The sequence below is a fragment of the Lynx rufus genome, unplaced genomic scaffold (assembly GCF_022079265.1).
Source record: "Lynx rufus isolate CCGP_SWC_20201006 ecotype Redwood Valley unplaced genomic scaffold, mLynRuf1.p SCAF_4, whole genome shotgun sequence".
NCBI lineage: Eukaryota > Metazoa > Chordata > Mammalia > Carnivora > Felidae > Lynx > Lynx rufus.
Genome location: NW_025814856.1, coordinates 16,354,112 through 16,363,676, shown reverse-complemented (window position 1 = coordinate 16,363,676; position 9,565 = coordinate 16,354,112). Strand labels below are relative to the sequence as shown.

Genomic DNA, 9,565 nt, shown 5'->3' with positions numbered 1-9,565 from the left:
ATTAACTCAGGGCACTCTTGCTTCATCTGTATCTTTCACTCTTCCTCTTTTTATATTTTCATTTTTTCTCTCTAAATTGTTTTATTTTTAACTTTTTAATTTTAATTTTTTTTACATTTAAAAAAATGTTTATTTTTTTTTTACTTTGAGAGAGAGCATACATGCGTGCAAGCAAGGGAGCAGAGAGAGAATCCCAAGCAGGCTCCACACTCAGCACGGAACCCAACATGGGGCTTGATCTCATAACCATGAGATCATGACCTGAGTCAAAAATCAAGAGTTGGATGCTTAACCAACTGAACCACCCAGGCACCCCCTTTCTAAATTATTTGATGAGTTTTTTTTTATTGTGATAAAATATACATAACGTAAAATTTATCATTTTAACCATTAAATTTTTTTTAATGTTTATTTTTGAGAGAGAGAGACAGACTGTGAACAGGGAAGGGGCAGAGAGAGAGGGAGAGACAGAATCCGAAGCAAGCTCCAGGCTCTGAGCTGTCAGCACAGAGCCTGACATGGGGCTTGAACTCGTGAACCACGAGATCGTGACCTGAACCAAAGTTGGACACTTAACAGACTGAGCCACCCAGGCACCCGTAACCATTTTTTTTGTTTGTTTTAATACATGAAACGCTTCATAAATTTGTGTGTCATCCTTGCACAAGGGCTATGCTGATCTTCTCTGTCATTCCAGTATTACCATATGTTACTGCTGAAGCACCATTTTAACCATTTTTAAGTGTACCTTTCAGTGGCATCAGATATATTCACAGTATTGTACAACCATCACCACTGTCCATTTCCAGAACTTTTTCATCATTCCAAACACAAACTCTGTACTCATTAAACAACTTCCCATTCTTCCCTCCTCCTACCCCTGGCAACCACTATTCTCCTTTCTGTTTCTATGAATTTGCCTATTCTAAGTTCCTCGTATAAGTGGAATCATACTGTGTTTGTCCTTTTATATGTGGCTTATTTCACTTAACATAGTGAACATTGTTCATCCATGTTGTATCGTGTCAGAATTTCATTTTCTTTTCATTCCTTTTGTAATATTTTCCAAATATTCTCTTGTATATATATCCACATTTTATTTATCTCTTTATCTGTCGGCAGACATTTGGGCTGTTTCTCCCTTTGCCTATTGTGAATAATGGTACTATAAACATGACTGTACAGATATCTGTTCAAATCCCTACTTTCAGTTCTTTGGATATATACCCAGGGGAGGAATTGCTGGAACATATGGTAATTCTGTATTTAACTTTTTGAGGAACTGCTAGATTGTTTTCCACAGTGGCTGACCCATTTTACTTTGTACCAGTAACTTACAAGGGTTCCCAGTTGCTCCACATCCTTGGCAACGTTACTTTCCATTTTTATTTGTTTTTATTTATTATTTTTAAAGATGTTTAAATGTTGACTTATTTTTGAGAGAGAGAGAGAGAGACAGAGGGAGAGGGCATGCGTGCAGAGCAGGGGCAGATAGACGGGGGGAGAAAGAATCCCAAGCAAGCTCTGCACTGTCAGCACAGAGCCTGACATGGGACTTGAACCCATGAACCACCAGATCATGACCTGAGCCGAGATCAGGGGTCGGACATTTAACTGACTGAGCCACCCAGGTGCCCCTGTTTTTATTTTTTAATAATAGCTATGCTTGTGGATGTGAAGTGATATCTCATTATGGTTTTTGTTTTTAATTTTTTTTTTCTCATTTTTTGGAGACAGAGACAGAGTGCGAGTGGGGGAGGGGCAGAGAGAGGAAGACACAGAATCTGAAGCAGGCTCCAGGCTCCGAGCTAGCAACACAGAGCCCGACGCGGGGCTTGAACCCACGAACCACGAGATCATGACCTGAGCTGAAGTCGGACACTTAAGTGACTGAGCCACTCAGGCACCCCACTGTCATTATGGTTTTAATGTCATTATGGTTTGCATTCCCTAATGATTAGTGGTGTTGGGCATCTTTTCATGTGCCTCTTGGCCATTAGTATATCTTCTCTAGAGAAATGTCTATTCAAGTCCTTTTCCCATTTTTGAATAGGCTTTTTTGGTTTTTTGTTGCCAAGTTATAAAAGTTTTTTTTATGTGTTCTAGATATTAAGTCCCTATCAGGTATGATTACTTTTTCCCACTCTGTGGGTTGTCTTTTCACTCAGTAGCTTCCTTTGATGCACAGAAATTCAGTTTTTGAGGTCCAATTTTTTTTTCTGCCTGTGCTTTTGGTGTCATATTCAAGAAATTCTTGTCAAATCCAGTATTCTGAAGCTTTTACTCTACTTTCTTTTAAGAGTTTTATAGTTTTAGCTCTTTGTTTAGGTCTTTGATGAATTTTGAATTTTTATATGTGATGTAATGGTCCCATCTAACTATTTTGCATAGTGGCTGTCCAGTTTTCCCAGCACCATTTTTTGAAAATGGCTGTGTCAAGGAGAAGAGCTCCAGGTGAACTTCATCTCAAGCTCTCTCTCACAGTGCTTTTGCAGATTTATGTTGGGAATGAAACCATTTTCTGTGTAGCGTTTATATTAAAAGCTTTTGTGACAGTAATGAAAAAGAGTCTCTTCACACTCTCACTTTAGGGTAAGCTATCAAGAACCGTGGTGCCCTCCGTCAGGCCACACTTCTGTCAGGAAACCAGGCAAGGGGCCTCTGTCCTGTGTGGATATGGCTGTGCTTGCCCACGGTTAGCTGGGAGCAGGCGGCTGGTCCTCGCCATGCTCCTGCCAGCACCTGCTGGGACTGAGACCGAGGGCACCCTCCCCCTCAGCCAGAAGTCTTATGAAATGACTGGGCTGTCCCATTGGGTTCCTGGGTTGCTTCTAGGTTTAAAACAAATTTCTTTGCCTACATTCTTAGCAGGGGTCAGTTCAGTCCCTTTGTTAGTCCTTCCTGACCAGGTCAGAAGGGAATAAGAATGTGGTAGCTGGCACTGTGGAAGAAAATCTGTAATATATTTGTTGTTGTCCAGTTGTGAAGAGAGTCGGCGCATGTACGTGGTTACTTGTGATGACCATCACAACCAGTTAATATAATTTGGTCTTCCCTTCAATCTGGGTATCTGGGTATTGCTGTGCCATCCTAACAGTTACTCTAAATGTGGCAGTAATCATCCTCTTGAATATATATGTATTTTCAGGCTTCAAGTTCTCTGAAATCAGCTTTCATTCATGAAGTGAAACTCCTCTCTCTGTTCATTTACTTTTAACTTGGTCTGCTGAGAATTCTCTGGATTGTTTGGCTAATTTTGATGCTTTCAGAAGCAGAATTCCCTGTCTTTATCATTGGGCCGCCTTGCAAAACAACTTTCCGAAAAATCTTCTTTCCCCCAAGGATGAATTGTTTGCACCAGTGGACTAGTTTAGCACAGTGAACAGACTTGCAGTGACTTTCCGCTCGGCACCAAATGAGATGCTGGGTACTCTAGGGAACACAAAGGCGATTCAGCTGTGACCTTCTTCCCAAAGGGACCATAATCAATCAGAGGAGGCTCAGAGAGTCAGAACGAACACAGGCATGGGGGAAATACACGGTGACAGAAATTCAGGGAAGACTGCTGCTTCCACAGGGAAGCATTGTTCATTATTTTTAATTTTAGCTTTTCAGTGCAGTAATACATTCACATGGCACAAAATTCAAAAGGAACAACAGAGTATACACAGGGAAGTTTCCCTTCCATCTTGCACTGGCCACCGCATCCTCTCCCTAGAGGCAGCCAGTGTTACCAGTTCTCCAGTATCTGTGCAGGGGTGTTCTTTGCATAATACAGGCAGATACACAGAGAGCTCTTTGCTTTTACATGAAAGTAGCCCACTATATCCCTTGCTTTTTTCTCTCTCTGTTTGTGATAGTTCATTATTGATACATAAGAACTTTCTCATTGTCTTTCACAACTGGATAATTTTCCATTGTCAGGATATACCTTTATTTAGCCAGAGCTCTGTTGATGGACATATAAGGTGTTGTCAATTTTGCTAGTGCAGAAACACTTCTGTAGGCATCATTTGATGCATGGCCAAGTGCATCTGTCTGGTCACTTAGCAGAGGCAGGATTGCTGGGTTGATGAGTATGTGCTTTTGCAATTTTGATAGCTCTTTGCAGATAAACCTCCATAGAGGCTGTGTCCAGTATGCTCCTCAGCTGTGTGTGGCGGTGGCCTCACCGGCACTGTGATAGCACACAGTTTGATCTTTGCCAGTTTGATAGGTGAAAAAATTATTCCTCTGTATATTTTTTCTTCCAAGCTTAGTTCAACCTATAGAAAAGTTAAGAGTAGTAGAGTGAACACTCCTATCAGGTGTAGTTTTAATTTGTATCTCTCCTGTTGCTATAAGGTTGAAGGACTGTTTTCCATTTTCTTTTCTGTGAATAAGTTGTTCATATCCTTTGCCCATATTTCTATTGGGCTTTGGTGTATTTATTATTTTTTAAAATTTATTTAGAGAGAGAGAGAACATGAGTGGGGGAAGGGCAGAGAGAAAGGGAGAGAGAATCCTGAGCAGGCTTCATACTGTCAGTGCGGAGCCTGATGTGGGGCTTGAACTCACAAACTGTGAGATGGTGACCTGAGCCAAAACTGAGTCAGACACTTAACTGACTGAGCCACCCAGGCACCTTGGGCTTTGGTGTTTTTAAAATTGATTTTGTAAAAGTTTTTTGTATATGGAGGAACGTAGCACCTTGCTAATGATATAACTTGCAGTTATATTTTTCCAGCTTGTTATTTATCTTTTTATTTAGAATGATTTTGTCGTGAAAAAAATTTTAATTTAAATTCACGTTAGTTAACCTACAGTGTAGTCTTGGCTTCAGGAGTAGAACCCAGCAATTCGTCTCTTACATATGACATCTAGTGCTCATCCTGAAAAGTGCCCTTCTTAATGCCCATCACCCATTTAACCCATCCCACGACCCACCTCTCCTCCAGCAACTCTGTTCTCTGTATTGAAGAGTCTTTTATGGTTTGCACCACCTCTATTTTGATCTTATTTTTTTTCTTCCCTTCCCCTATGTTATCTGTCAAGTTTCTCAAATTCCACATATGAGTGAAATCATATGATATCTGTCTTTCTCTGACTGACTTATTTCACATGGCATGAATACCCTCTAGTTCTTAATTAGGTCATACTCATTGAACTTTTAAGGCTTCTTGGTTCTCTATCATACCTAGAAAGATCTTCCCTAGTAGAAGAGTATGAAAAATTATCCTGTGGTTCCTTAAAGTACTTTTAGAATTTCATTATTTACCTTTAAATCTCTTATCCATTTGGAATTTATTTTGGTGAAAAGTGTGGGTCCAACTTAATTTTTTCCCAAATGGCCCCCCATTTGTTGCAATGCCTTGTATTAAACAGGTCATCTTTCTTGCACTTGTTCAAATATCCTTTACTATATGTTATATACTTTGCCGCATGTCATATACATTTGGGTGTATTTCTGGACTTTCAATTCTGTACATCAATTTGTGTATTTATGTTTCAGTACACGTTTTAATTATTCTAGCTTTAGAGCATGTTTTGATATTTGGCAAAGTGAATTCTCATTCATTACCTTTAATTTTCAGAATTTTCTTGGCTATGCTTTACTATATGAAATTTAAGGTAGATTTGCCTGTTTCAAAAAAATCCTTTTTGTTTTTATTGGTACTGTGTTACATTTTTAGGTTAATGTAGGAAGAATGACATTTAGGTGATGAGTCTTTGCCACTGAGAAGATTGTATGCCTTTCTCTTTGCTCAAGCCTTCTTCTGTGTCCCTCAGAGTTTGAGAGATTTCTTGGCATTTCTTGTTAAGTTTATTCTCAGGTCTTTTTCTTTGTTTTTGGTGGTATTGAAGCATTTTATCTTCTACCTTCTTGTTGATGGTGTATGTGAAAGCATTTTTTATATATTAATTTTCACCACCTTACCTGATTACAAAACTATAAAGGTTTTTAGTTGATTCTCTAGGTATATAATAATATCATCTGCAAATAATGGTCATTTTACTTTTTCTTTTACATTTACATTCCTGTGTTTTCTTTCAGTCACCTAATTGTGACGGCTCATACCTCTACAACAGTAGTAAAAGGGATAGGCTTGTTTGGCCTTTGACTTTGATGGAAATTATTCTAATGTGTTCTCATTGGACTTGATTTTAGCTTTAGGGTTGAAAAGGATATAAATATGTAGCTGAAGTTTGTATCTTTGTGTGTGTGTGTGTGTGTGTGTGTGTGTGTGTGTACAATGTAAATGACAGGATTTCTTTCTTATGGCTGGATAATATTCCATTGTATATATGTACCACATCATCTTTATCCACTTCTCTGTTCACATTTAGGTTGTTTCCATATCTTGACTCTTGTGAATACTGTTGTACTGAACATGGAGATGCAGATAGCTCTTTAAGATAATGATTTTGGGGGCGCCTGGGTGGCGCAGTCGGTTAAGCGTCCGACTTCAGCCAGGTCACGATCTCGCGGTCCGTGAGTTCGAGCCCCGCGTCAGGCTCTGGGCTGATGGCTCGGAGCCTGGAGCCTGTTTCCGATTCTGTGTCTCCCTCTCTCTCTGCCCCTCCCCCGTTCATGCTCTGTCTCTCTCTGTCCCAAAAATAAATAAACGTTGAAAAAAAAAATTTTTTAAGATAATGATTTTGTTTCCTTTGGATATACCCAGAAGTAGGATTGCTAGATTATAAGATAGTTGTTGTTGTTTTTTAATTTTTGTGGAACTTTCATACTGTTTTGCTTAATGACTATACCAGTTTACATTTCCACCAACAGTGTACCAGGATTCCCTTTTCTCCACATCTTTCCCAACATGTTATCTATTGTCTTTTTAAATAAAAGCCATCCTAACAGGTGTGAGGTTATAACCTGTGGTTTTGATTTGCATTTCCCTGATGATTAGGGATGTTGAGCACCTTTCCATGTACCTGTTGGCCATTTGTATGTTTTTTTAAAATCTGTTAGCAAATTATTAGAGCTACAGTTACTAATAGTTTTGTCTTTTAACTTAAAACAATTTTTTTAATGTTTATTTTTGAGAGAGAGACAGAGTGCAGATGGGGGAGGGGCAGAAAGAGAGGGAGACAGAATCTGAAGCAGGCTGTCAGCACAGAGCCTGACACGAGGCTCGAACTCAAGAGCTGTGAGATCATGACCTGAGCTGAAGTTGGAAGACACCGACTGAGCCACCCAGGCGCCCCTTAACTTTTATATTAGAGTTAAGTAATTAGCAAACCACCATATTCTGAATTTGATGGTATACTTGCCTTTACCCAGGGTATGTTTTCCTTTTCCTGGTTAGTATCCTTTCATATTGGCTGAAGAACTGCTTTGAGCATTGCTTGTAAGTGAGGTCTAATGGTGATGAATTCTCTGAACTTTCGTTTATCCATGAAAATCTTTATCTCTCCTTCATTGCTTTTTTTTTTTAATTTTTAAATTTTTATTTACTTTTGTGATAGAGACAGAGTGAGAGTTGGGGAGGGGCAGAGAGAGAGGGAGGCACAGAATCTGAAGCAGGCTCCAGCCTCTGAGCTGTCAGCACAGAACTGGATGTAGGACTCGAATTCACGGACAGTGAGATCCGTGACGTGAGCTGAAGTCAGACGCTTAACCGACTGAGCCACCCAGGTACCCCTTTCCTTCATTTCTGAAAGACACCTTTGTTGGATATTCTTGGTTGGCAGTTTTTCCTTACGATACTTTGTGGTTTTTTGTTTGTTTGTCCTAAATCTTTATCTGAATCGCCCAGTACTCATCACAGGTGCACTTCTTAATCCCCATTACTTATTTCACTCTCCTCATCCCTCCTCTCTATAGTTAAGAGTCTGTTTCTTGGTTTGTCTCTTTTTCCCTTTTGCTAGTTTGTTTTGTTTCTTAAATTCCACATATGAGTGAAATCATATGGTTCTCTGACTTATTTCACTTAGCATTATACTCTCTGGCTCTGTCCATGTTATTGCAAATGGTAAGATTTCATTCATTTTTTTTTTTTTTTATGGCTGAATATTCCATTGTGTATATATACCACATCTTTATGTGTTCATCTGTCAATGGGCACTTAGCTACTTCCATATCTTGGCTATTCTAAATAATGCTGCTGTAAACATAGGGGTGCATATATCTCTTTGAATTCGTGTTTTTGTATTTGTTGAGTAAATACACAGTAGTGCAGTTGCTGGATTGTAGGGTAGTTCTATTTTTAATTTTTTGAGGAACCTCCATACTCTTTTCCACAGTGGCTGCACCAGCTTGCATTCCCACCAACACTGCAAGAGGGTTTCTTTTTTTCCATATCCTTGCCAAAATCTGTTGTTTCTTGTGTTTTTGATTTTAGCCATTCTGACAGGTGTGAGATGATATCTCATTGTAGTTTTGATTTGCATTTCCCTGATAAGTGACAATGAGCATTTTTTTTATGTTGGCCTGTTGGTCTGTTGGCCATCTGAATGTCGTCTTTGGAGAAGTGTCACTTCATGTCTTCTGCCCATTTTTAAATTGGGTTAGTTTTTTGGGTGTTGGGTTTTATAAGTTCTTAATACATTTTGGATACTAACCCTTTAGCAGATAGGTCATTTGCAAATGTCTTCTCCCATCCTGTAGGTTGCCTTTTAGTTTTGTTGATTGTTTCCTTCGCTATGCAGAAGCTTTTTATTTTGATGTTGTCCCAATAGTTTAGTTTTGCTTTTGCTTCCCTTGCCCTAGGGGACATATCTTAAAAAAAAAAAAAAAAAAAAGCTGCTAAAGCTGATATCAGATTAATTACTGCCTGTGGTCTTTTGTAGGATTAAAAAAAAATTAATGTTCATTTATTTTTGAGACAGCATGAGTGGGGGAGGGGCAGAAAGAGAGGGAGGCACAGAATCTGAAGCAGGCTCCAGGCTCTGAGCTGTCAGCCCAGAGCCTGATGTGGGACTCGAACTCACAGACTGCAAGATCATGACCTGAGCCAAAGTCAGATGCTTAACCAACTGAGCCACCCAGGCACCCCTCTTTTGTATGATTTTTATGGTTTCAGACCTCACATGTAGGTTTTTCATCCATTTTGAATTTATTTTTGTGTGTGGTGGAAGAAAATGGTCCAGTTTCATTCTTCCACATGTTGCTATCCAGTTTTCCCAACACCATTTGTTGAAGAGACTTTTTTCCCATTGCATATTCTTTCCTGCTTTGTCAAAGATTAATTGACAATATACTTACGGGTTTATTTCTAGATTTTTTATTTTGTTCCATTGATCTATGTGCCTATTTTTGTGCCAGTACTTTGTGATTACTACAGCTTTGTAATGTAACTTTAAGTCTGGAATTATGATGCCTCCAGCTTTGCTTTTCTTTTTCAAGATTGCTTTGGCTATTCAGGGTCTTTTGTGGTTCCATACAAATTTTAGGATTGCTTGTTCCAGTTTTGTGAAAATTTCTGTTGGTATTTTGATAGAGAGTACATTAAATGTGTAGATTGCTTTGGGTAGTATAGACATTTTAACAATATTTGTTCTTCCAGTCTATGAGCATGGAATTTTTTTTCATTTCTTTGTGTCATTTTGGATTTCCTTCATCGGTGGTTACAGTTTT

The 9,565-nt window shown here is 39.0% G+C and overlaps 1 non-coding gene across 1 annotated transcript; it reads right to left on the bottom strand.

Annotated features, from left to right (window-relative positions):
• Positions 1–622: 622 nt before the first annotated feature.
• Positions 623–725, bottom strand: LOC124525201 (U6 spliceosomal RNA). Its single transcript, XR_006965424.1, has one exon. It is a non-coding gene; the product is annotated as a U6 spliceosomal RNA (small nuclear RNA).
• Between the last annotated feature and the right edge of the window lie 8,840 nt (positions 726–9,565).